The 26272-nt window shown below is 41.3% G+C and overlaps 2 pseudogenes; one reads left to right on the plus strand and one right to left on the minus strand.

The window, feature by feature from the left end:
• Positions 1-946: 946 nt before the first annotated feature.
• LOC129041021 (3 beta-hydroxysteroid dehydrogenase/Delta 5-->4-isomerase type 1-like) lies at positions 947-8550 on the minus strand (annotated as a pseudogene).
• Positions 8551-12316: 3766 nt separating this feature from the next.
• LOC129015884 (glyceraldehyde-3-phosphate dehydrogenase-like) lies at positions 12317-13308 on the plus strand (annotated as a pseudogene).
• Positions 13309-26272: the final 12964 nt, after the last annotated feature.

The raw sequence follows: 26272 nt of genomic DNA on the forward strand, positions 1-26272 counted from the left end.
ACTTCTACTTTTTGAGCTGAGTAGGAGATAAATTTTCTGGGAAGATCACCCTTGTTCTCTTTACTTGCCCAGGAACCTAAGGTATGTCTTCATTGTGTGATTTGAAAGGGTGAAATGCAGGGTTATGAATAACCAGAATGACCAGCACACATATAGCCAGGTGTGTTCTACAGACCCTCAAGGAAATTGGCACTGAAGATGGTGGAGGCTAAATGCATTTTTGCTTCTCTCTCCCCTGCTCAGGGCCATTTGGGAAGGCATGCAAACCTTTTCAGTTGCCCCTCAGGGATTCTCTTGGGTTCTAGAGAGTCCCCTGCATGGAATTGGGCAAGAAGGAGGTAACCCATGGGAGTTGGGGCTCTCTCAAGGAATGGCACCCCATGTTCCAGTGCTCTGCTGTACCACTGACAAGACAAATTCAGGCTGAGTGTTTCAGTGGAAAGATAAGGACTTTCAAGGCTGACTCCCTGGTAGCAGGTCTAGTCACTAATCAGTTGGTATGACCGTGAACAAGTTTCCCCCCTGATAAAATGGAAATAGTCATCTCAAATCAAAGGTTTCTGATGAGTATTAAATAAGGTAGTATATGTCATATGTAGGTCATGTTGTAGTTGCCCAAAACATATTAGAGCTTATTCAGTCTTCATCCGCCCTTCCTGACCCTCCCACTACTCTGCCCACCCGTCAAACCCTGGTTTCATGGTACTCTTCTAAATTGGAGATGGTGATATCTGGAAATGAAAGGGAAAGGAGGAAAGTATGTATTAATAGAAACCACACCTCCCTCCAGTTAAGCATTAAAGCATTTATTGCTCTTTTCATTGAACTGTGTGAAGAAATAGGAGATTAAAAAAAAAAAGAAATGCTTTCTCATTTAAGAGGGGAAATGGAGCTGTAGTAGTCAAAAGAGACCCTCAAGTTAAAAGAGACCCCAAATTGTTCAGAATTAGCCACTGATATTTGGTAACGGCAAATCACGTTGTCTGTCCTTTGGTATATGGTTAGCACAGAAAGCTTCTGGTTGGGCCAGTGACTGCACAGGTTTTGATGACACGAGGAAGACAATAAGTTGGCTATTGTGTGAAAGGGAGGCAGCAGGACCTGGGCTTGTGCCCTTGTCACCTTCTGTATGAAGCCAGGAGGATGAAGCTTGATGACATCTCCTGTAGTGATTGAAGGGGAGTCGACAGGTATAAATTGGCCTGAGCAGGAATCTCACTATTTCCAGCAGGAAGCCAATCCAGCATATCAGGGCTAAAGGAAGCCTCCATCTGGAATCAAGGCACAGGCCAAATTCTTTGCTCAGGGTGTAACTAAGGTTGTCATAGGTTTGGTAACACATGTCATCTGGGATATAGTAGAACTGTCCTCAGATGCTTGGGGCCTTCTTGGGGTCCTGCAGGGACCACAAGACCAGAATGTGGGCCCAGGCCACATTGCCAACATAGACTGTGTTGATGTGAATAACTTGCTGACACTTGACAGGATCCCATTGTAATGGGGCCTCATTTGTAGTGGCAGAAAGTATAGGGCTTCCTTCCTCATAGATATACATGAGTCTTAAGGCACAAATGTACAAGATAACGCTATTTTTCAGTGTTCACCCATTAGGAGCCAGCACAGCCTCTTTAGCAAGCTTTTTGCTCTATGGGTATGGAGCAGACCATATGTTTTCCAAAGGCTCTTATTTGTGGCCATTCTGGATGATCTCATTGTAGGAGTTAGGCCTGGCTACTTCTATGATGCTGGTGTGGATGAAGCCTGGCATACTAGCTTGGACACAGGTTCCCAACAGAAGTTGGGTACCTGCCCATGAAGAGTATGCTATCAGTATCAGGAAATATCCCTATGGGGCCGCAACCACGTGCACAGATCCATGTGCCCCATGCCCCACTCCCAAGTGCAGTGGTTGTAACACACTTGGGTTACAACTGAGTGTTGTATTCTTCTGTGGCTCTGACTGAGATTGGGCCATGCTGCAGCCATAGGAAAAACATAAAAATAAAAAGAAATGAACATTTGGGCTTAAAGAGGAAGAATTTCTAGACTTTTGGGTTTTGTGGATGTGTGTGTGTGTGTGTGTGTGTGTGTGTGTGTGTGTGTGTACGTGTATACTTTAATTCTGGAAAAGAACCTAGGGTTATCACTTTATGTTTTGGCAAGTAAGAATATTGGAAAATTATGATTTTTCATTGATACCATTAGAGACAGATTATTTAAAATCTAAAAAATCAGGAAGCTGTACTCTGAGAATATGGACAGTCCCAGTCCTTAGGCACAAAAGGGCAGTGGAAGAATTCACATCACACACACACATTCACAGTTGTATATAAGCAATATATGCTCTTAAATATATACATGAAATTGCTGGTATTTTTCTCATTTTATTGAAGACTAATAAAACTTTTTCTCATTTTGTTGAAGACTTATAAAACTTTTTCTCATTTTATTGAAGACTAATAAAACTCTGACTAGTAAAACCAAATCCCTGGAGCCACTGAGCAAATAGTGTGTTTGGGGAGATTCTGGATACCCACACACTTTTCCTGATTGTGTGTTTCCCAGGCAAGCTGCTTCCAATTCTGGTTGTGACTCTGTTTACCCAGTTATGTAAAGGGGGGGTGGTGGTGATAAATAAACCTTCCTTCTACTTAGTATTCCAAACCCTGCACTGGTGTTTCCTGTGGAGCCTGGTGGAGGACTGGGGAGGGAGTGTGCCGTCTGCTGGTAACACCTGCATGGGGAGGACCTTGCAGCCTCCCTGAGCTGTGTGAAAGCAAAGCTCATGGAGGTATCCAGAGCGTCTTCTCTTGAAGAAGGAAGAAAAATCATGGGCAAAGGATCATTTTTATTTGTTTATTTTTGTACTCTTGGCTCCTTTTAAAGTCTCTGTGCAATTTGAGTTTCTGGAGAGACAGTCTTATCTTCAAAAATTAATGTAGTGGCAGAGAAAATATGGAGTTAGTTTACCTTCAAGGGGTAAATGATCAACGTTGTGAAGTATTCTCTAAGCCTGCGAGTGATAATGGTTTAGGAAACAGATGCCTCTAACTCTTCCCCTGTCATTTCACATCCCCTGTTGCTGGGAGCTGTGGAGAGTAAGAATTAAAATGAAAAACTAGTTTTCTTAGCACACTCCTTGCATTGTAGGGGTACTTACAGGTTATGGGTAAGTAGAAACTGAAAAGTTTTTTTTTTTCTTTTAGATGGTGCTGGAGACCCAAAAGCAATTAGTTGCATTAGAAAAGGCATCAGAGTAGACTGAATGTGGAGGGCCAGGCCAGCAGTGGGGTGCTATGGTCCTGAAGAGACTGGGCTCTGGGAATCAGAGGGTGAGACTACATGACAAGATTCCTTAAGCCAATGTGTCTGAATTTAAAGTAGGTTGGAAAGCCACAATTTGCAAAAACCACCCAGTATTTAAGGGATGAGGATCGAATGAGGGTGCACTTTGGGCACCTGGCAAGAAATGGCTCTGTAATAGTAGGCCCGGTGGTGAGCTGAAGAGATTGTATTCTGGATACAGGGAAACTCTTATGGTTAAGAAAATATTGTGGGAAGGCATGTGCTGGATAATTCTGTCCTGACAGACCTCTGTGAACCAGCTTTGCTAGTTCTCTCTAGAGGATTTCTTCTTTGAGGTGGGCAGGAGGGCTCTGAATGTTCTCATCAGCCTGCACACAAGGTTCAAAATGATGAGTATGGTGACATCTGGAGGGTCTGATTTTTGCGCTGGGAGGCAAGCGGTGGCGTGACATCAAGAGTCTGAAGTTGGAGTTTAGTTTATCTTTGATTGGGGCCACAGTAGAAAGAGCATCCACAGCCTTTGGAGTCACACAGGAGTGAGTTTAAAGCCTAACTCACCTACTTACTTACTTACCTGGGGAACCTAGGACAAGTTACTTGTCATCTCTTAGCCCTAGTTTTATAATGTAAAAAACTAAAGTTAGCAGTCTTGAACTCCCTAGTTGGTAGTGATCAGCAAAGACAATTGGCCCAGAGTACAGCAGGTGTTCAGTGGAGAAACTTCTCTTTCCATCCTGTCCTTCTTTCTGATTCTCATTTTCCCACATTGCTCCATCTCCTGCCCAGGATACTGTACCTTTCACATTGACTTTCATGATACACTGTCTGTGAGTGACACCAAAGATGTCAATGATAGAGGCAGTGTCGATGACGACCAAGATGTCCTGGCAGGCTCTTTTAAGGCATGACTCACTCAGAATGTCTCCTTCCAGCACTGTTAGCTTGGTCTTGTTTTGGAGCTTTGCATGAACATGGGTCAGGTCATTGCAATGATTTCTGGAACTGGCTAGGAAGTTTTCTGATAAAGGTGATGTTTCATAGGTGCTCAAGGATGTTAGAGTGGGGGTGTTAGAGTGGAGGGTGTACATTCCATAAAAGGAACAAGTAAACAAAGACAGAGAAATCAAGCATGTGTAGTGGTTGATTGGGAAAGAACAAATATTTGTTTGTACCTCACCTCATTCCAGGAAAGTAATCTGAACAGTGAGTTGTCGGGTGTGCTTAGAATGTAAGCATTGCTACAGCCATGGGAATCTCACCAAATTTCTTAAGGGGAGTAGGGTGATTGTGGAGAGTTGGGTATAAGAGGGAAATATTTTAATTTAATTCTATATGTAACCAGGGATAATGATTTTGGGCCTCTAGCATCATATCAAATAAAATCTATTATTTATATTTCAAAGAAGTAGAAAAACAGACTGGCCACGGTGGCTCACCCCTGTAATTCCAGCCAGCACTTTGGGAGGTTGAGGTGGGTGGATCACTTGAGCCCAGGAAGTTGAGACCAGTCTGGACACCGTGGTGAAACCCTGTCTCTACTAAAAATACAAAAATTACCCAGGCTATAGTGCCTATAGTCTCAGCTACTTGCAAGGCTGAGGCAGGAGGATGGATGGAGCCCAGGGGGTGAAGGTGGCAGTGAGCCAAGATTATGTCTCTGCACTCCAGCCTGGGTAGCAGAGCAAAACGCTGTTTCAGTAAAAAAAGAAAAAAAAAACGTAAAAGGGAAACAGAAGCAGAGTTGTGATGCAGGAAGTTAACCTTGGCTTGAGGATATAAAACGGACTGGTATAGGGGATATGAGAAAGCCAGGTGATCAAGAGATTAATCGGAATGTCTGTGCCAACATTTAGATGAGGACTGGAACCAGGGTCCAACAGTGGAAGCAGAGGAGGGGAGAGATACACCAGGTTTGAATTTCAGACCTTACCTTGAAGGTCCTGGTACCTATTGGAGCTGGGCTGAGAGGAAAAAGAGAAGATAAAATCACCCCTACAGTTTCCTGCTTGGGCAACTGGGAGGAGAGTGGAGCCGTGACTCAGGAATTGTAGATAAAATGATGAAATGATGAATTATGAATGAATGAATTTCATTGAAATGATGAATTTCATTGAAAACTCTTATCAAAATAGCATCAAAAGCAGATAGCAATGCTGACAATGAGTTAGCCACCAAAGAACTAACATCCCAGCTGTCTAGCCAGGGGCAGTGGTTACAACATCAATGTCTTCAGGCTTCTCTGAAATCCACAGGTAGTGATGCTGCCAGTAAAGTTGTCACCTGGAATTAACCCACAAAATGAACACCATGCTACATGGAGCTCGGATAAATACTCTACTCTCATTTGTGCTTTATAATCTGCACATGGCTCACAGCTTGCTTATTTCCTTTTATCTCTATCTCAAGAGGTAGGTATTCTGAGTCCCACTTTATTGGTGAGGAAACTGAGGCTCAGAGAGGTTAAGGAGAGATCTAAGGCCAGGCTTCTAGTGAAGGCTCAAACCTGCCCATACCACCTGCAATTTTTGTACCCTGTACCCCAGGTGCAGGACTGGCTGTTTAGAATCAACTTTTCTGAGAAAGGGTAAGAATAAGCCAGTTTAACTGAAACTGGCAACAAAGGCTAAAGAACAGTGATGGTAAAATTCAGAGTGAAAAATTCAAGGCTGGAGAAATTCCTTCCCGGGGTACAAGCAGGACCATTTGCTCTCCTGATGCCTCTGCCATGTTTTGTCTACTTCCAGGCCCTTCCCTTTGTCAGGCAACTCTAAGAAGGTCCTGCAGTGGGGGGAGGTGGGAAAGAGGCTGTTGGGGAGGAGGTGGCTAACAGCCTGAGAGTGGAATTTTCTCTGGTTGTTTTTCCACCTCTGCCCTTCCTACTCCCTTCCTCAGCTTCTTCTTTGCTGACAACTTCAGACACACTGGCTCAAAGGAATTGCTATGTCAAAGCAGAAGAACTCCAAAGCAGACAGAAAAGGACTCTTCCCCCAGTGAGTTTTCAGGGATCTGGAGTGACCTAGAAAGGGGGCTTTTGTTGATGAAGCCATAGCTCCCTCCTTCTCCAAGGCACTGTGGACTTGGCAAGTGTTTTATATAGACTAAATGCAGTTGCTTTTATGGCATGACTTGAGCTAGAGGGAGGTCTAGAGAAGCTGCTAGACAACTACAGCTTAAGAGCACAGAAGCTGCACTACACTGTCTGGGTTCAAACCCAGCTTTGCCATAATCTAACTGTGGTACCTTGGACAAGTTGATTAATCTCTCTGTCTTGTCATCTGTAAGAAATAAGACTAATAATATTACCAGTCTCATAGGGTTGTTATGGGGAGTGAATGAGTCAGCACATGCAAAATCTTTAGCACAGTGCCTGGCACAGAAAGAACACTGAAAGGATTCTCTGTTTTTATCTTCATACAGGCCCTGCCCATCCATTATGCCCCCTGCATTTTCACCATAGTGGAACTGTTCCTCTAGGCTGAGCATTGCTTTTTTCCTGATATCAGATGTTAGATTGCAAATATTGCTGAGACACAAGGATTACAAACATTTAATATTGGTCATGCGTTAATATTTGTTTATCAAAGACACCATTAAAACAGAGAGTGGAGGAAATCGGACATTTGAAGAGGTCAGAGAAGAGTGAAAGAAGAGTAGATTGTTGGGTGTGGTCCCGGAGTGCTGTCAATGGGGGGCTTCTCTGTGCACAGGGCAGGACCTTCTGGGCAGCCAGAGCCCACATGTAGACACACAGTCCCCCCAATCATTTGGGTTGGGGAAGATGACAGGGAATTGGTTTGGGACACACATGGAGGCAGTGGAAGAGACTGAAGACCACCTTGCCAAGCATCAGCTCCAGGGCCAAGTGATGAAGCCTCTGCATGAAGCTCTGGTCTGAGCTCTGCTACACATTAACCAGATGTTCTTGGCAAGTCACTCTGTTTCTGCACCTTGATGGGTTCATAGTTCAGTTGGATGTTACCCCTCTTCTTTTCTTTCTTTTTTTTTTTTTAGATGGAGTCTCACTCTGTCATACAGGCTGTAGTGCAGTGGCATGATCTCAGCTCACTGCAACCTCCACTTCCTGGGTTCAAGTGATTCTCCTGCCTCAGCCTCCCGAGTAGCTGGGATTACAGGGGCATGCCACCATGCCCGGCTAATTTTTGTATTTTTAGTAGAGACGGGGTTTCACTATGTTGGCCAGGCTGGTCTCAAACGTCTGACCTCGTGATCTGCCCTCCTTGGCCTCCCAAAATGCTGGGATTAGAGGCATGAGCCACCACACCTGGCCTGTGACCCCTCTTCTCACTCCCTCATGGGTCTATTTGTACAAGGAGTTGCTACTTCAAATTCTGCAGTCAACTTATTGTGGTGATAACAGAGACAAATGGTTAAAAAAGAAAGTCATATATGTGAAATCTAAATGAGGCATGTCTGGCCTCATACTGCCTCTTACTCTGTCTCTGCTCTGTGCTGTGCACTAGTGCACACTCTGTCCCTCTCACTGATGCTCTCTGTCTCTCACTCTGTCTTTCTCATTCTCTCTTTGTGATTCTCTCTCCCCACATTTCTCTCTGTCACACACAAATGCACACACACACTTACACACTCATCTTTTTTTTTTTCCATTTCCTTTTATTTTACCTTCACTAAGGATGCTAAGGATGCTACAAAATGAAACAAAGCCTGGGGCAGTCTAGAGAGACAGGGACGCACTGGTGAGGTCTCCAGATAAATGGTGTTTTTTGTGAATGTTGCACAGCAATTGGCAAGACAAAAAGCTTCAGAACATAAATGAGTTGTAGACAAGAAAGAGAATTGATGTGGGATTTTTTAGATGAGAAGAAAAAATGCATGGAGGCTGAGGTGGCTGCCTCTCAAGTTCTGGGTCAGGGCCAGAATCCAGTCTCCAGACATCCCATCCAGTATCTTTCTCACTATGCCATTTTATACTATTTAATATTTCTTTTTTGATTACTGTGGATGTGGTATTGGCTTTGATTTGACTACAACTTTCCATAACTTGCTAGATAAGTTCCACCTCCCAACATGCATGGAGGGTTTAAGATGGAGCCAAACACCTATAACTCAAGTTTACTTACTGGAAAATTCCTTCCTCAATTCTGGTCTGAAGGCCTTTTCCAAGGCCCTGATCTCCTTCAGCTCCTTCTCCTTCACCAAAAGACAGATGATTCTCTGACCCAGAAACATTCCTGCTCCTGTCACAAGGAAGCTCCAGCCCATCATGGCCAATCCAAAGTAGCAGGAAACCCTCGCCAGGGAACAGAAGATGCTGGAGAACAGATCTGATTCTAGGGTGACCCAGGAGAGGGCTAAGAAGAATGGTCAAATTGTTATATGCTCACACAGATCCCTTATTTTCCTCTACCCTCCTTTTTTGCAAAAATTCTGTGTCCCCACCACTGCCAGTGGTAGTTGAAAAAAAAAAAAATGAAAAAGCTCTAGCCATTTGTTAGATTGTTAAAAGGTGGACCGAGTAATCAGGGTGCTGGTCACCTCATCCCCTGTGGCAGGTCTGAAGCTTTATGCACTGTGGCTTCTGGCCCAGCTCGTATCAATTTGTACTCTGGCCACATACTCATTGCTGTCTCCTCCTGCAGGATCCCTTATCTCAGAAGAATAGTGACCTTTAGGTTATATCTAGTTCTTCCCAGGAACAGTAGGAGAAATCCAATCTTAAGGCTTCAGTGTGATAAAAAGTCTTGGGTTTAGTCTTAACAGGACACTGGCCAGTTGATACCAGCTGTCTGGGATCTGCAACCTGTGATCTTAAACTAGACTGGGAGAAATCTCCCAGTGAAATGTAAATTTTGTCCTTGTGCAATAAATACATCTGGAGAGAAATCTACTTTAGCCCATTATCTCCTCTGTCAGAGTATCATTTGAAATGTTGCTGCTATCTTGCAAAGTTTAGAAATTTGCAAGGGTGACAGCTCCAATCACTACGTTTTATGGAGGTGACTTTCTTTCGAACTCAATACATCCAAAACTTCAATTGCCATTTTCCCCTGGAGACCTCTGGGTTCCTAGATGAAGAACATCATTGAAGGAAAGCTATCTAGCGATAACCACTTAATGATATGGCCTGTACCACAAGAATAGGGATTTTTAGTTGTATGCCACAATGACTTTTATCATAGATGTTTGAACTTATCTTATATTTTTGCCTGCAAAACAATTCTCAGCAAATTCCTGGAGATGCTGTAAGTGCTTTTGAAGCCTATGCCCCAGAACTGCCCAAATATCTCCATCATAAGCTCCCCAAGACACTTTCCTCTATTTAAAAAAATCGAGATGTAATTTATACGTATTACAATGCCCAGATCTCCAGTGTTCAGTGTCAGTGAACCTTGACAGTCATATATGCCCATTTAAGTACCACCCAAAAGAAGATATAGATCATTTCCTTCACTCCAGAAAGATTTTTCTGCCTGTTCTCTGTTAGCTCTCTGCCCTTCCCCCAATCTACCTCATAGGTATTGTACATGGAGTATAGAAAAATTGACCTTTGGTTGTCTCTATTGTTTGTTCATTTTTCTATTTCATGATTTTCATTGTTTTTTAAATGACTTACATTTATTGACTTTGGGTTTATTTCACTCTTCTTTTTCAGGATACTTATGATAAAATCATAGGTAATTAACTTTACTCCTTTGCTCATTTCCACTATAGACAATTAAAGTTGTAAATTTCTCTCTAAACACTATGTTAGCTGTATCCAACATTTTAATGCTGGGTTATCATCATTCAGTTAATGATGTTTAAAATATTTCCTTGTGATTCCTTCTTTGACCCAAGTGTTAATCAGAAGCATGCTGCTTGTTTTCTAAAAGTTGGGGATTTTCTAGATATCTTATTGTTATGCCTTTATAATCAAATACTATTGTGGCCAAAGCATATACTCTGTATGATTTTGATCTTTGGATATATATTGAGACTTGTTTTATGGTGCAGCATATGGTCTATGTTGGTGAACATGCCATAAGCACTTAACAAGAATGCTTTCTGCAATTGTTGGAAGTAATACTCCAGAAATGATTTGGTTTGAAACCCCACTCTGGGTCTTGCCCTCCTCCCATGTTGTAGACATTCATCTTCTACTTGGGATCTGACTATCAATGCTTCAAATGCACTTGCCTAGGAAAGGTTAGCCCTGTGACCCAGGATGCAGCAGCTTGTTCTCTGAAGCTATCAGAACTATCTGCAGGCCTTGGGTCTTGCTGAGATGTGTGGAGCACTACCTGAGACCACTCAGGTGCATCACGTGCCTTTACCTGCTATAGCAGATGCCGGAGTGCACCTTAACAATCCCCATCGCCTTCAGGAGAGGGTCACTCATTCCTTTAGCTGTTGAGAGTTCTGGAGGCTGGTAGATTTCAGCCAGTGGCTCTTGGAGTCTCTGAGTGAAGCTAATAAATGTAAGCACTAAAGAAAGCAAGAAATAAAACAAAGAGCAAGACTGATTAGGGGTCAATAAGGCCACACTGCTAACATTATTTTGCTTTTAAACAGCTTTACTGAGGTATAACTGACATATCATAACATTCACCTGCTTTAAGTGTACAGTTCAATTATTTTTAGTAAAATTTTAGACTTGTTTGACCATCATCACAATCTTGTTTTGGAACATTTCTATAATTCCTAAGAAATCCCTCATGATCATCAATACCACCCCTTATTCCCACTCCAGCTCCAGACAACCCCTAATTGACTTACTGACTCTACAGATTTGTCTTTTCTGGATATCATAAAAATGCAGTCATACAACATGTGGTTCTTTGTATCTGTCTTCTTTCACTTAGATTAATGTGCTTTTGTGGTTCACCTATGTTGTAGCACGTATCAATATTTTATTTTTTTAGGTGCTAAATTCTATTAAATTGTATGGATCACTCCCATTTGTTTATTCTTTCATCAGTTGATAGATATTTGATGTGTTTCTACTTTATGGACTATTATGGATAAAGCTGCTATGAATATTCACATTCATGTGTTGTGTGGACATAGGTTTTTTTCCTTTGGGGTAGACAAAAAGGAATGAAAGTGCTAGGTCATATGGTAAATGTATCTTCAACATTTTAAGAAACTGCCAAACTGGTTTCCAACATGGATGCATGTCCCATCAACAATGCACGAGTATTTCAATTTTTCCACATCATTGTTATTTCACTTCCTTAATTGTTATTGTCCTTCATTTTTATCATAGCATTCTAGTGGGTAAGAAGTGGTGTCTTATTGTAGTTTTGATTTGCATTTCCCTGCTGACTGATGATACTGACCATCTTTTCATGTGCTTTATTAGCTATTCCTACACCTTTTGGTGCAATGGTTATTCAAATATTTTGCCCAACTTAAAATTGGTGTATTTATCTTTTTGCTATTTAGTTGTCAGTGTATTTTATATTTTGGATACAAATATTTTATCAAATGTATGATTTGAAATTTTTTTTCTCAGTCTCTGGGTTATATTTCCATTATCTTATTGATGTCTTTTAAAATGCAAACAGTTTTAGTTTTGATCACGTCTCATATTTCAACTTTTTTCTTCTACCAGGAAATGTTGGGATTTTGTTGAACTCAAGTTCATGAGTATGTTAATCTATGTTTTCTCCTAAGAGGTGTATAATTTGACTTTAAATTTAGGCCTATAATCCATTTTGAGGAAAGTATTGCTTATGTGTTAGTTAATGGCCAAAATCATACGGCCAATTGATTTTCACAAAAGTAATTCAATGGGGCAAAAGGATAGTCTTTTAAACAGGTAATACTGAGACAACTGAATTGTCCACATGCTTGGGGAAGGTCAGCATGCTATGTCAAGTGACGCCCATCTGAGACACCACCTATTGGCATCAGAGTTCCCAAATAATTTCTCAATATGATAATTATGGGTTAAATAACATGCTGTAGCTTTCTGCTTCTCCCATTAGACAGACAGCCACATTTTCTTGTGCGGCACCAGCGGCATCCCCAAGGCACCACAGTGAAGGTGAAGCCTGGAGTCAATGGGTTTGGCTGTATTGGGTGCCTGGTCTCCAGGGCTGCTTTTAACTCTGTTGAAGTGGATACTGTTGCCATCAATGACCCCTTCATTGACCTTGACTACATGGTCTACATATTCCAGTATGATTCCACCCATGGCAAATTCCATGACACCGTCAAAGCTGAAAACGGGAAGCTTGTCATGAATACAAATTTCACCACCATCTTCCAAAAGCTAGATCCCACCAAAATCAAATAGGGTGATGCTGGCCTTGAGTACATCATAGAGTCTACCACCATCTTCACCACCATAGAGAAGGCTGGGGCTCACTTTCAGGAGGGATCCAAAAGGGTCATTGTCTCTGCCCCTTTGCTGATGCCCCCATATCTGTGATGTGCATGAACCATGAGAAGTATGACAACAATCTCAAGATCATCAGCAATGCCACCTGTACCACTAACTGCTTAGAACCCGTGGTCAAGTTCATCCATGACAACTTTGGTGTCATGGAAGGACTTATGGCGACAGTCCACATGTCACTGCTACCCACAAGACTGTGGATAGCCCCTCCAGGAAACTATGCCATGACAGTCCCGGGGCTCTCCAGAATGCCATTCCTGCATCTCCTGGCACTGTCAAGGCTATGGGAAATGTCATCCCTGAGTTGAACATGAGGCTTACTGGCATGACCTTTCATGTCCCCACTGCCAACCTGTTGGTCGTGGACCTGACCTGCCACATGTAAATCCTGCCAAAAACGATGACATCAAGAAAGTGTTGAAGCAGCATCGGAGTTCCCCTTCGAGGGCATCTTGGGCTACACTGAGAACCAGCCTGTCTCCTCTGACTTTAAATGCGACACCCACTCTTCCACCTTCAATCCTGGGACTGGTATTGCCCTCAATGACCACTTTCTCAAGCTTATTTTCTGGTATGACAATGAATTTGGCTATAGCAAAATGGTGGTTGGCCTCATTGCCCACATGGCCTTCAAAGAGTAAGATCCCGGGACCACCAGCCCCAGCGAGAGCATGAGAGGAAAACAGAGGCCCTCAGCTTCTGGGGAGTCCCTGCCACACTCAGTGTCCCACCACGATGAGAATCTCCCCTCCTCACAGTTTCCATGTAGACCCTCTGAAGAGGGAGAGGCCTAGGGAGCCCCACCTGGTTGTGTACCATCAATAAATTCTGCGTTCAGCCAAAAAAAAATGCTGTATTAGGAAAACTCACAAAGATTACTAATCAGCGAAAGAATAGATGGCATGATTTCCCCATCCTCCTATCTTACACTGATGCATAAATGGTCAGGAAATTACTGGGCTCACAATGTGAGTCTGTGTTTCAGTGTAGGAAGACTAGTTTCCCTTACTATAATTTTTTATCACATTAGCACGAGGACACAGCTTTATCAATGGAGGAACACACAGGCTTTTGGCGTGAAACAATCTAGATTTAGGTGCCAGCTGTTCACAACATTATCTGGGAAAATCAACTGCCCAGAACCTAGAGTTTTGGGGGCTCGTGCAAAGCGTTTTCCTTTTCTTAGGGGAGAAAGCCACCCATTCTACAGGGACATGTACTAGATAGAGTTCCTCATGCTGGGAAAAAGAAAATCCCTCTTCTTGGCCAGCTTATTAAACTTCCAGGTTACTTTAGAATAATTATACCCCTTGTGCTATAGTCCTAGAGAGGTCAACTTGGACATGAGTAGCATAAAATAATTTTTAAAAGACCAGGACTACATGAAATAAGCTAGGGTAAGAATATTCAAGGATAAAAGGAAAAGTTTCTAGACTGAATCCTGGAATAGACATATCGACATTTAGAGGTTGAACAGAGGAGGAGGGGTCAGCTAAAGATACTGAGTAGGAGTCGGTGGCAGGCAGGAGGAAAATTAGGAGGGGATGGCATTGTAAAGTCAAGTGAAGAAAGTATTTCAAAAAGAATGTGGTCCACTATGTTGGATTCTGCTGACACTATGTTGGATGCTGCTGATGCATGAAATGTAATAGGAAGAGGATTGATCATTGGTTTTGGCAACATCATAAGTAATTTGGTAACAGCAATTTCCACAAATAGTTGGGTTGAAAGTTCAACTGGAAAGTCCAACCCATGTTTTTTCTGTATGTTGAGGAATAGAAGAAAAATGTGAAGAGAGTGACTATTGAAAACAACACCTGTTCAAGAAGTTGTGCCCTGAAGATCTCAGTAGAAAGGTGTTACAGCCAGTGGAGTGAAGAGTTTGTTTTTGTTGTGTTGTCTTAAACTGCACTACTCCTTTATTGATCCTTAACACCTTGTACAGAGTAGATGTTCAAATATTGTTGAGTGTTTGACTAAATAAAGTGTCTATGTCTCATACATCTTTTTATTACCATAAGAATGTGCACATCTGACATAATAGGAGCTTAATACATGTTTATTGAATAAAGAAATGGAAGGATGGGTGAACAATCAAGGACTCTAGAATGTCTTAGTGCTTTCAAACTTAGTGCTTATGGACTAATACATAAAAGGATATAGAAGAGAACAGTGACCACAAAAATGAAAAAAGTGGAAAGTTTCCCATACTAATGAAAGCCTGGGACTTTTGCCCAGGCCAAAGATGTTTGCCAAGGAGGAGCAATTTTCTTCCCATTCAGAGAATGGATATGAGTAGGTTCTCAGGTATTTGAAGTGTAGTTGAAGAGCCAGTTGTCAGAAGTAAGAAAGAATGGGCAATTCTTCCTACCATACAGGGAGAACTGGGACCAGAGCTTTTGGTTTATATGAGCTCAACTTTGCTGTCTTTCCCAGAAGGCCTTCGAAGTGAGGAAGGAGTAGACTTTAGAAAAATCTGATTTCCTTCTTCTACTTATTACTCTGTCTGCCAGTTATCTTGGGTGGGGTGAGGTCACATAGATGGCATTCAACCAGGTGCTCTAGATGCTGACAATGATGGTATAGTAGCCAGCCTCTAAGGTGACTCCAGTGAATACCTCCTGGTATTCATTCCCTTGTACATGGGCTGAAACTAGTGAATTGTTTTAGCCGGTATAATAGGACAAAAGTGATGAAACATTACTTCCATGATTAGAAAGTATTGTGACTTCCATCTTGCTTTTACACTTCCACTTTCTCATTGGCTTTGATGAAGCAAGCTGCCATGCTGGAGAGGACAATATAGCAAGGGACTGAAGGCATCCAACAGTCAAGGGGGAACTGAGGTTTTCAGTTTAGTAACCTGCAAGGAACTGAATCTCCCAAGAACTCTGCAAGGGAGCTTGAAATTAGATCTTTCCCCAGTTGAGTTTTCAGATGAAATCAAACTTTATGCTGATGCAAGAGCTCTTGAAATTCCAATGTTTAAGAAAAAAAAAAAGTAGATTGTCATACTTCCAGTGAGGTGCCTTTTTCTGTGGGGATTTCTTTACAAAGCACATGAACCCTTCATTGAACCCAGTGTGAAAGCCACAAGTAGTTTAGCAAGTATTAAAATAACTCAATTTACTAAGTGTTGTTGAAGATGTGGGGAAACAGGTGTGTTATTTTTGGAAGTGTAAGTTGATGCAAATTTCTAGTGAGTATCTGATAAAATATTTTAAACTTTCACATACTTGACCCAGCAAGTCCACTCTAGAACTTTATTTTAAAGATGAATCAGTTAAGATCAGACCAATAGGTCATATGGGACATCTCCTTGCATATAGAAAGCTCTACATATGAGCTCTAATAATATATTAATTGAGCCCTTTACTATATATCAGGTGCTTTACATATATTATCTCATTTAAGTTTTAAAGTGGGCTTTATTTTCTATAATAGTTTTAACTTCACGACAAGATTAAGGGAAACAGCAGATAGTTCTTGTATACTCCCACACCCAAACATACATAACCTCCCCCACTATCAACACCCTCCACCAGAATGGTACATTTGTTAAAATGAATTGACCTGCATTGACACATCTTTATCACTCAAAGTCCAAAGTTTACTCTTGGTCCTCTACATTCTCTGAGTTTTGACAAATGTATAATGACATATCACCACCATTTTAGTATCATATGCCCTAAAATCCTCTGTCCTCTACCTGTTCATTCCTCTGTGCACCCTGACCCTGACAGCCATTGATGTTTTTACTGTCTCCAAGGTTTTGCCTTTTCTAGAATGTCATATAGTTGGAATCACAGTGCATGTACCCCGTTTATTTTGGCTTCTTCCATTTAGTAATATACATTTAAGTTTCCTCCATGTCTTTTTATGGCTTGATTGCTTTTTTCTTCTTTAGCACTGAATAATATATCATTGTCTGGATGTACCAGTTTGCTTATGCATTCAATTCCAGAAAGACAATTTGACCTCTTCCAAGTTTTGATAATCATGAATAAAACCCCTATAAAGATCTAACCAGCCAGGCATGATGACTCATGCCTGTAATCCCAGCACTTTGGGAGGCCGAGATGGGAGTATCACCTGAGGTCAGGAGTTCAAAACCAGCCTGACCAACATGAAGAAACCCCGTCTCTAATAAAAACACAAAATTAGCCAGGCATGGTGGTGAATGCCTGTAATCCCAGCTACTCGGGAGGCTGAGGCAGGAGAATCACTTGAACCCTGGAGGCAAAGGTTTCAGTGAGCCGAGGTCATGCCATTGCATTCCAGCCTGTGCAACAAGAGCGAAACTCTGTCAAAAAAAAAAAAAAAAAAAGAAGAAGATCTAACTTAAAAGTAAGTTTTAAGAAATAAGTTTCCAATTTATTTGTGTAAATTAAATAAAGCATGATTGCTGAATCATATGGTAAGAATATGTTTAGTTTTAAAAGAAACTGCCAAACTGCCTTACAAAGTGTCTGTACCATTTTGCATCCCCACCAGCAAAGGATGAGCATTCTTGATGCTCCACATTCTTGCTAGCATTTGGTGTTGTCAGTGTTGTGGATTTTTGCCATTCTAATGGATGTGCAGTGGTATCTCATTTTCATTTTAGTTTGCAACTTTCTAATGACATATGATGTTGAATATCTTTTTACATGGTTTTTTGCATTCTATACATCTTCTTTGGCAAGGTGTCTATTCAGGTCTTTTGCCTATGTTTGTATCAGATTGCATTACAAATGTAAGAATTTCTAGGAGTTAAGAGATTCCTTTTGAGATTTTATATGCACCTCTTCAGTTTACTGTGGTCATTCATTTTTCCCTGTTTCTGAGCAATGGAGAAAAGTATTTTGGCATTATCTTAATATTCTTGCCATTTCACTTGGAATTTTGGATGTTGTCCTCTGAGTACGGACACAACTTAAAAAATTACACACATGTGTGTCCAGGAGCACAGTTATCACCAGACGGATGTATTCAAAAAGAGCTTCTACTACATTCTCTTATAAAGTAAGCTAACATCATTGTCTGCACTGTCTGTATACCAGATTGCTTTAATACTATATGCTCATGTGATTTGTTTCACTCTTACCACAAACCAATCTCTGTTGAATCCCACAGGTCCTCAGCTGGTGATTTCAGGGTTGAAGAGATGACCTTAAGCAGTCCATTATGCCTTCTTTGAAGTTCCTGTAATAAAAAGAAACTTTGGTAAATTTTGCAACATGATTACTAGCCAGCATGAAAGCATGAAAAGAATTGATTTATGAGACTGTGATTGGGTGTTTGGAGAGGTGGATGTTATCCTACTTATGTTTTCTCTGATTTCAAGTCTTATCTTCAAGGCTTTACTTATTTATTTATTTAACCACAAAGGACAATTTAGTACTGAGATGTTCTTATCTTTTTCTGATGTGAGGAGAATCATGAGACCATGGTTATGAATTGAACACAAATAAAAAGAGAGTGAGAAACGTTGTATGTGAGAAAGAGTTCTATGCTCTAGAAGTGAACTTCCAAAGAGTAAATATCTAGAAAGGGCACCAAGTCCCACTGCCTATGAGGCAGATTCCTGATGGAGGACAAGGGTATGAGGGTTGGGGAACAGGCCAGAGGAGAGCAAAGTCTGCCTAGGTTTGATCATATGCTATAGGACATGGCTGGTGGGAGAGCTCTCTAATGAGTCTGCCCAATGTCTGAGGTCATGTTTTTGGGGACTCCTGAGTAAGAGGAGATTTCTTAGACTTAAGTCTCTGCCGTTTATTTAGCTCTGTAGCACTTTATTGAGAAAGCCTCCATCTATCTACTAAAGCTATCCAATATGACCAAAATAAAGATATCTCCTTTCTTATTTACTCTTGAAAAACTGAACTAGTCAATTTTAATTTGTTTCTATGGTTCCTGAATTCCTTATCTGAAAACTCTCTTTCTGCTACTTTTCTTGAAGGTCATTGCATTGCACAGAATAAATATTAGTCAATGGGCCATAAAATCCTGTAACATTCTAGGTCTTGACAGTGAATATTTTACTCTTTCCTTCACTCCTGCATTTTTTCTTGTCTCTGGCCTTGGCTCTGTGACTTGAAGTAAAAAATATTCCCAAAGTCCATTACAGCAGTGCATGAGTTAGGCTATACCAAGATTACCCTTGTCCCATATTCCTTCTTGATCTTGTGAAATTGTATGGTCTGAATATATCTCTTCCAGATTCATAGGTTGAATTTTAATTGCCAATGTGATAGGATTTAAACTGCTTCCTTTAGGAAGTGATTAACATATGATGACAGGGTCCTCATGAATGGGATTGTGACCTTATAAGAGGGCTCAAAAGGACTAGGTGGCTTCTTCCATTCTCCTGCCATGTGAGGACACAGTGTCCATCTCTTGCAGAGAATGCAGCAACAAGATGCTGTCTTGGAAGGAGATACTGGGCTCACACCAGACATGGAACATAACAGGACCTTCATTACTGACTTCCCAGGCTCTAGAACATGGGAAATAAGTTTCAATTGTTTGTAAGTTATCCGACCTCATATATTTTGTTATACTAGCACAAACAGACTAAATCATGAACCTTCCATTTTTTGCCAAGTCACATGTTGCCACACAAATCAGGGTATTGGAGGTCATCTTCAAGGGTCACGGTCATCTAGGCATCCTGTCCCACAATGGCACTGTTACTGCTGCATCAGCCAGACAGTCACCCATAGACATGTTCTTTCTTAGTATGTCCCTGAACTTTCAGCACAAGCACTCCATCTTTGCTGCCAGATTAAAGACCCTCCACTCTGTGTCCTGAAATTATCAATCCACCAAAGCAGCAGCCAATTTGAGACCTGAATAAAAAGTGAAGGCCTAACAGTGGAATCATGGTCAATTTCCCTTTTCTTTTTATCAACCCATTTACAATGACATCTAATTTAGACTTCTGAGCTTCTTTTAAATGACCACAATTCTCCAAAGTATCCACTATTTTTCCAAGTATTCTAATGACACCTGCTTTTTTTTTCCTTTCCTCTGATTTTCCTCTGCTGCACTGTTTAATAGATAGAGAGTATGGGAATCTGGCAATATGGCTGAATAAGAACAGCTCCAATCTGCAGCTCCCAGTGAGACCAATGCAGAAGGCAGGTGATTTCTGCATTTCCAACTGAGGTACCCGGTTCATCTCGTTGGGACTGGTTAGACAGTGGACACAGCCCATGGAGGATGAGCAGAAGCAGGGTGGGGTGTTGCCTCACCCAGGAAGCACAAGGGGTCGGGAAACTACCTCCCCTAGCCCAGGGAAGCCATGAGGGACTGTGATATCTGGCCAAGATACCATGCTTTTCCCCCAGATTTTGCAACCTGCAGACCAGGTGGTGCCTACACCAACAGGGCCCTGGGTTTTATGCACAAAACTGGGTGGCCATTTGGGCAGACATCGAGCTAGCTGCAGGAGTTATTTTTTGTACCCCAGTGGTGCCTGGAACACCAGCAAGACAGAACTATTTCACTCCCTTGAAAGGGGCTGAAGCCAGGGAGCCAAGTGGTCTTGCTCAGTGTGCCCCACCACCATGGAGCCCAGCAAGCTAAGATCTACTAGCTTGAAATTCTCACTGCCAGCACAGCATTCTGAAGTCAACCAGGGGAGCTTGAGCTTGGTGGGGAGAGGGGCATCTGCCATTACTGAACCTTGTGTAGGTAGTTTTCCTCTCACAGTGTAAACAAAGCCACTGGGAAATTTGGACTGGGTGGAACCCACCACAGCACAGCAAAGCTACTATAGCCAGACTGCTTCTCTAGATTCCTTCTCTCTTGGCAAGGCATCTCTGAAAGAAAGGCAGCAACCCCAGTCAGAAGGTCATAAATAAAACTCCCATCTCCCGGGGACAGAGCACTGGGGGAAGGGGTGGTTGTGGGCACAGCTTCAGCAGAATTAAACGTTTCTGCCTGCCAGCTCTGAAGAGAGCAGTGGATCTCCCAGAACAGTGCTAGAGCTTTGCTAAGGGACAGACTGCCTCCTCAAGTGGGTCCCTGATCCCCATGCCTCCTGACTGGAAGACATGTCCCAGCATGGGTCAACAGGCAGCTCATACAGGAGAGCTCTGACTGGCATCTGGCAGGTGCCCCTCTGGGATGAAGCTTCCAGAAGAAGGAGAAGGCAGCAATCTTTGCTGTTCTGCAGCCTCTACTGGTGATACCCAGGCAAACAGGGCTTGGAGTAGACCTCCAGCAAACTCCAGCAGACCTGCAGAAGAGGGGCCTGACTGTTAGAAGAAAAACTAACAAACAGAAAGCAATAACATCAACATCATCAAAAAGTACACCCACACAAAAACCCCATCTGAAGGTCATCAGCATCAAAGACCAAAGGTAGATAAATCCATGAAGATGAAGAAAAACCAGTGCAAAAATGCTGAAAATTCCCAAAACCAGAATGCCTCTTCTCCAAAGGATCACAACTCCTCACCAGCAAGGGAACAAAACTGGGCAGAGAATGAGTTTGACAAATTGACAGAAGTAGGGTTCAGAAGGTGAGTAATAACAAACTCCTCTGAACTAAAGGAGCATGTTCTTTTTTTATTATTATTATACTTTAAGTTCTAGGGTACATGTGCACAACTTGCAGGTTTGTTACATATGTACACATGTGCCATGTTGGTGTGCTGCACCCATTAACTCCTCATTTACATTAGGTATATCTCTCCCAATGCTATCCCTCCCCCCTCCCCCCACCCAACGACAGGCCCCGGTGTGTGGTGTTCCCCACCCTATGTCCAAGTGTTCTCATTGTTCAATTCCCACCTATGAGTGAGAACATGCGGTGTTTGGCTTTCTGTTCTTGTGACAGTTTGCTCAGAATGATGGTTTCCAGCTTCATCCATGTCCTTACAAAGGACATGAACTCATCCATTTTTATGGATGCATAGTATTCCATGGTGTATATGTGTCACATTTTCTTAATCCACTCTATCATTGATGGACATTTGGGTTGCTTCCAAGTCTTCGCTATTGTGAATAGTGTCACAATGAACATACGTGTGCATGTGTCTTTATAGCAGCATGATTTACAATCCTTTGGGTATATACCCAGTAATGGGATGGCTGGGTCAAATGGTATTTCCAGTTCTAGATCCTTGAGGAATAGCCACACTATCTTCCACAATGGTTGAACTAGTTTACAGTCCCACCAACAGTGTAAAAGTGTTCCTGTTTCTCCACAACCTCTCCAGCATCTGTTGTTTCCTGACTTTTTAATGATTGCCATTCTGACTGGTGAGAGATGGCATCTCATTATGGTTTTAATTTGCATTTCTCTGATGGCCAGTGATGATGAGCATTTTTTCATGTGTCTGTTGGCTGCACAAATGTCTTCTTTTGAGAAGCGTCTGTGCACATCCTTTGCCCACTTTTTGATGGGATTGTTTGATTTTTTTCTTGTAAATTTGTTTAGGTTCTTTGTGGATTCTGGATATTAGCCCTTTGTCAGATGGGTAGATTGCAAAAATTTTCTCCCATTCTGTAGGTTGCCTGTTCACTCTGATGGTAGTTTCTTTTGCTGTGCAAAAGCTCTTTAGTTTAATTAGATTCCATTTGTCAATTTTGGCTTTTGTTGCCATTGCTTTTGGTGTTTTAGTCATGAAGTGCTTGCCCATGCTTATGTCCTGAATGGTATTGCCTAGGTTTTCTTCCAAGGTTTTTATGGTTTTAGGTCTGACATTTAAGTCTTTAATCCATCTTGAATTAATTTTTGTATAAGGTGTAAGGAAGGGATCCAGTTTCAGCTTTCTACATATAGGTAGCCAGTTTTCCCAGCATCATTTATTAAATAGGGAGTCCTTTCCCCATTTCTTGTTTTTGTCAGGTTTGTCAAAGATCAGATGTTTGTAGATGTGTGGTGTTATTTCTGAGGCCTCTGTTCTGTTCCATTGGGTCTATATCTCTGTTTTGGTACCAGTACCATGCTGTTTTGGTTACTGTAGCCTTGTAGTATAGTTTGAAGTCAGGTAGCATGATGCCTCCAGCTTTGTTCTATTGGCTTAGGATTGACTTGGTATGCAGTCTCTTTTTTGGTTCCATGTGAACTTTAAAGTAGTTTTTTCCAATTCTGTGAAGAAAGTCATTGGTATCTTGATGGAGATGGCATTGAATCCATAAATTACCTTGGGCAGTATGGCCATTTTCATGATATTGATTCTTCCTACCCATGAGCATGGAATGTTCTTCCATTTGTTTGTATCCTCTTTTATTTCATTGAGCTGTGGTTTGTAGTTCTCCTTGAAGAGGTCCTTCACATCCCTTGTAAGTTGGATTCCTAGGTATTTTCTTCTCTTTGAAGCAATTGTGAGTGGGAGTTCACTCATGATTTGGCTCTCTGTTTGTGTGTTATTGGAATGCTTGTGATTTTTGCACATTGATTTTGTATCCTGAGACTTTGCTGAAGTTGCTTATCAGCTTAAGGAGATTTGGAGCTGAGACGATGGGGTTTTCTAAATATACAATCACGTCGTCTGCAAACAGGGACAATTTGACTTCCTCTTTTCCTAATTGAATACCTTTTATTTCTTTCTCCTGCCTGATTGCCCTGGCTAGAACTTCCAACACTAGGTTGAATAGGGGTGGTGAGAGAGGGCATCCCTATCTTGTGTCAGTTTTCAAAGGGAATGCTCCCACTTTTTGTCCATTCAGTATGATATTGGCTGTGGGTTTGTCATAAATATCTCCTATTATTTTGAGATACATCCCATGAATACCTAGTTTATTGAGAATTCTTAGCATGAAGTGCTCTTGAATTTTGTCAAAGGCCTTTTCTGCTTCTAATGAGATAATCATGTGGTTTTTGTCTTTGGTTCTGTTTATATGCTGGATTATGTTTATTGATTTGCATATGTTGAACCCGCCTTGCATCCCAAGGAAGAAGCCCACTTGATCATGTTGGATAAGCTTTTTGATGTGCTGCTGGATTCAGTTTGCCAGTATTTTATTGAGGATTTTTGCATCGATGTTTATCAGGGATATTTGTATAAAATTCTCTTTTTTGGTTGTGTCTCTGCCAGTCTTTGGTATCAGGATGATACTGGCCTTATAAAATGAGTTAGGGAGGATTCTATCTTTTTCTATTGATTGAAATAGTTTCAGAAGGAATGGTACCAGCTCCTTTTTGCACCTCTGGTAGAATTCAGCTGTGAATCTGTCTGGTCCTGGACTTTTTTTGGCTGGTAAGCTCTTAATTATTGCATCAATTTCAGAGCCTGTTATTGGTCTATTCAGGTATTCAACTTATTTCTGGTTTAGTTTTGGGAGGGTGTATATGTCAAGGAACTTATCCATTTCTTCTAGATTTTCTAGTTTATTTGTGTAGAGGTGTTTATAATATTCTCTGTGATGGTAGTTTGTATTTCTGTGGGATCGGTGGTGATATCCCCTTTATCATTTTTTATTGTGTCTATTTGATTCTTCTCACTTTTCTTATTAGTCTTGCTAGCAGTCTATCAATTTTGTTGATCGTTTCAAAAAACCAGCTCCTGGATTCATTGATATTTTGAAGGGATTTTTGTGTCTCTATCTTTTTCAGTTCTGCTCTGATCTTAGTTATTTCTTGCCTTCTGCTAGCTTTAGAATGTGTTTGCTCTTGCTTCTCTAGTTCTTTTAATTGTGATGTTAGGGTGTCAATTTCAGATCTTTCCTGCTTTCTCTTGTGGGCATTTAGTGCTATAAATTTCTATCTACACACTGCTTTAAATGTGTCCCAGATATTCTGGTATGTTGTGTCTTTGTTCTCATTGATTTCAAAGAACATCTTTATTTCTGCCTTCATTTCGTTATGTACCCAGTAGTCCTTCAGGAGCAGGTTGCTCAGTTTCCATGTAGTTTAGCAGTTTTGAGTGAGTTTCTTAATCCTGAGTTCTAGTTTGATTGCACTGTGGTCTGAGAGACAGTTTGTTATAATTTCTGTTCTTTTACATTTGCTGAGGAGTGCTTTACTTCCAACTATGTGGACAATTTTGGAATAAGTGTGATGTCCTGAGAAGTATATACCATTGATTTGGGGTGGAGAGTTCTGTAGATGTCTATTAGGTCCGCTTGGTACAGAGCTGAGTTCAATTCCTGGATATCCTCATTAATTTTCTGTCTTGTTGATCCATCTAATGTTGACAGTGGGGTGTTAAAATCTCCCATTATTATTGTGTGGGATTCTAAGTCTCTTTGTAGGTCACTAAGGACTTGCTTTATGAATCTGGGTGCTCCTGTATTGGGTGCATATACATTTAGGATAGTTAGCTCTTCTTACCATTATGTAATGGCCTTCTTTGTCTCTTTTGATCTTTGTTGGTTTAAAGTCTGTTTTATCAGAGACTAGGATTGCAACCCCTGCCTTTTTTTTTGTTTTCCATTTGCTTGGTAGATCTTCCTCCATCCCTTTATTTTGAGCCTATGTGTGTCTCTGCACATGAGATGGGTTTCTTGAATACAGCACACTGATGGATCTTGACTCTTTATCCAATCAACTAGAAAATCTAGAAGAAATGGTTAAATTCCTGGACACATACACCCTCCCAAGACTTAACCAGGAAAAAGTACAATTCCTTAATAGTCCAATAACAAGTTCTGAAATTGAGGCAGTAATTAATAGCTTACCAACAAAAAAGCCCAGGACCAGATGGATTCACAGCTGAATTCTACTGGAGGTACAAAAAGGATCTGGTACCATTCCTTCTAAAACTATTCCAAACAACAGAAAAAGAGGGACTTCTCTGTAACTAGTTTTCTGAGGCCAGCATCATCCTGATATGAAAACCTGGCAGAGATACAACAACAAAAAGAAAATTTCAGGCCAAAATCCCTGATGAACATCAATTCAAAAATCATCAATAAAATACTGGCAAACCAAATCCAGTAGCACATTCAAAAGGTTATGCACCATGATCAAGTTGGCTTTATCCCTGGGATGCAAGGGTGATTCATCATACACAAATCAATAAATGTAATCCATCACATAAACAGAACCAATGACAAAAAACACATGATTATCTCAATAGATGCAGAAAAGGCCTTAGACAAAATTCAACACCCCTTCACACTAAAAACACTTACTAAACTAGGTATTGATGGAACATATCTCAAAATAATAGGAAATATTTATGACAAACCCACAGCCAATATCATACTGAATGGACAAAAGCTGGAAGTATTCCCCTTGAAAACTGGCACAAAACTAGGATGCCCTCTCTTACCACTCCTATTCAACACAGTATTGGAAGTTCTGGCCAGGGTAAGCAGGAAAGAGAAAGAAATAAAGGGCACTGAAATAGGAAAAGAGGAAGTCAAATTGGCTCTGTTTGTAGATGACATAATTGTATATTTAGAAAACCCCATCATGTCAGTACAAAAACTCCTTAAGCTGAGAAGCAACTTCAGCAAAGTCTCAGGATACAAAATCAGTGTGCAAAAATCACAAGCATTCCTATACACCAATAACACACAAACAGAGAGCCAAATCATGAGTGAACTCCCATTCACAATTGCTACAAAGAGAATAAAATACCTGGGAATCCAACTTACAAGGAATGTGAACGACCTGTTCAAGGAGAACTACAAACCACTGCTCACAGAAATAAGAGAGGGCAC

Source organism: Pongo pygmaeus, chromosome 1, assembly GCF_028885625.2.
Source record: "Pongo pygmaeus isolate AG05252 chromosome 1, NHGRI_mPonPyg2-v2.0_pri, whole genome shotgun sequence".
In the NCBI taxonomy this organism is placed as follows: Eukaryota; Metazoa; Chordata; class Mammalia; order Primates; family Hominidae; genus Pongo; species Pongo pygmaeus.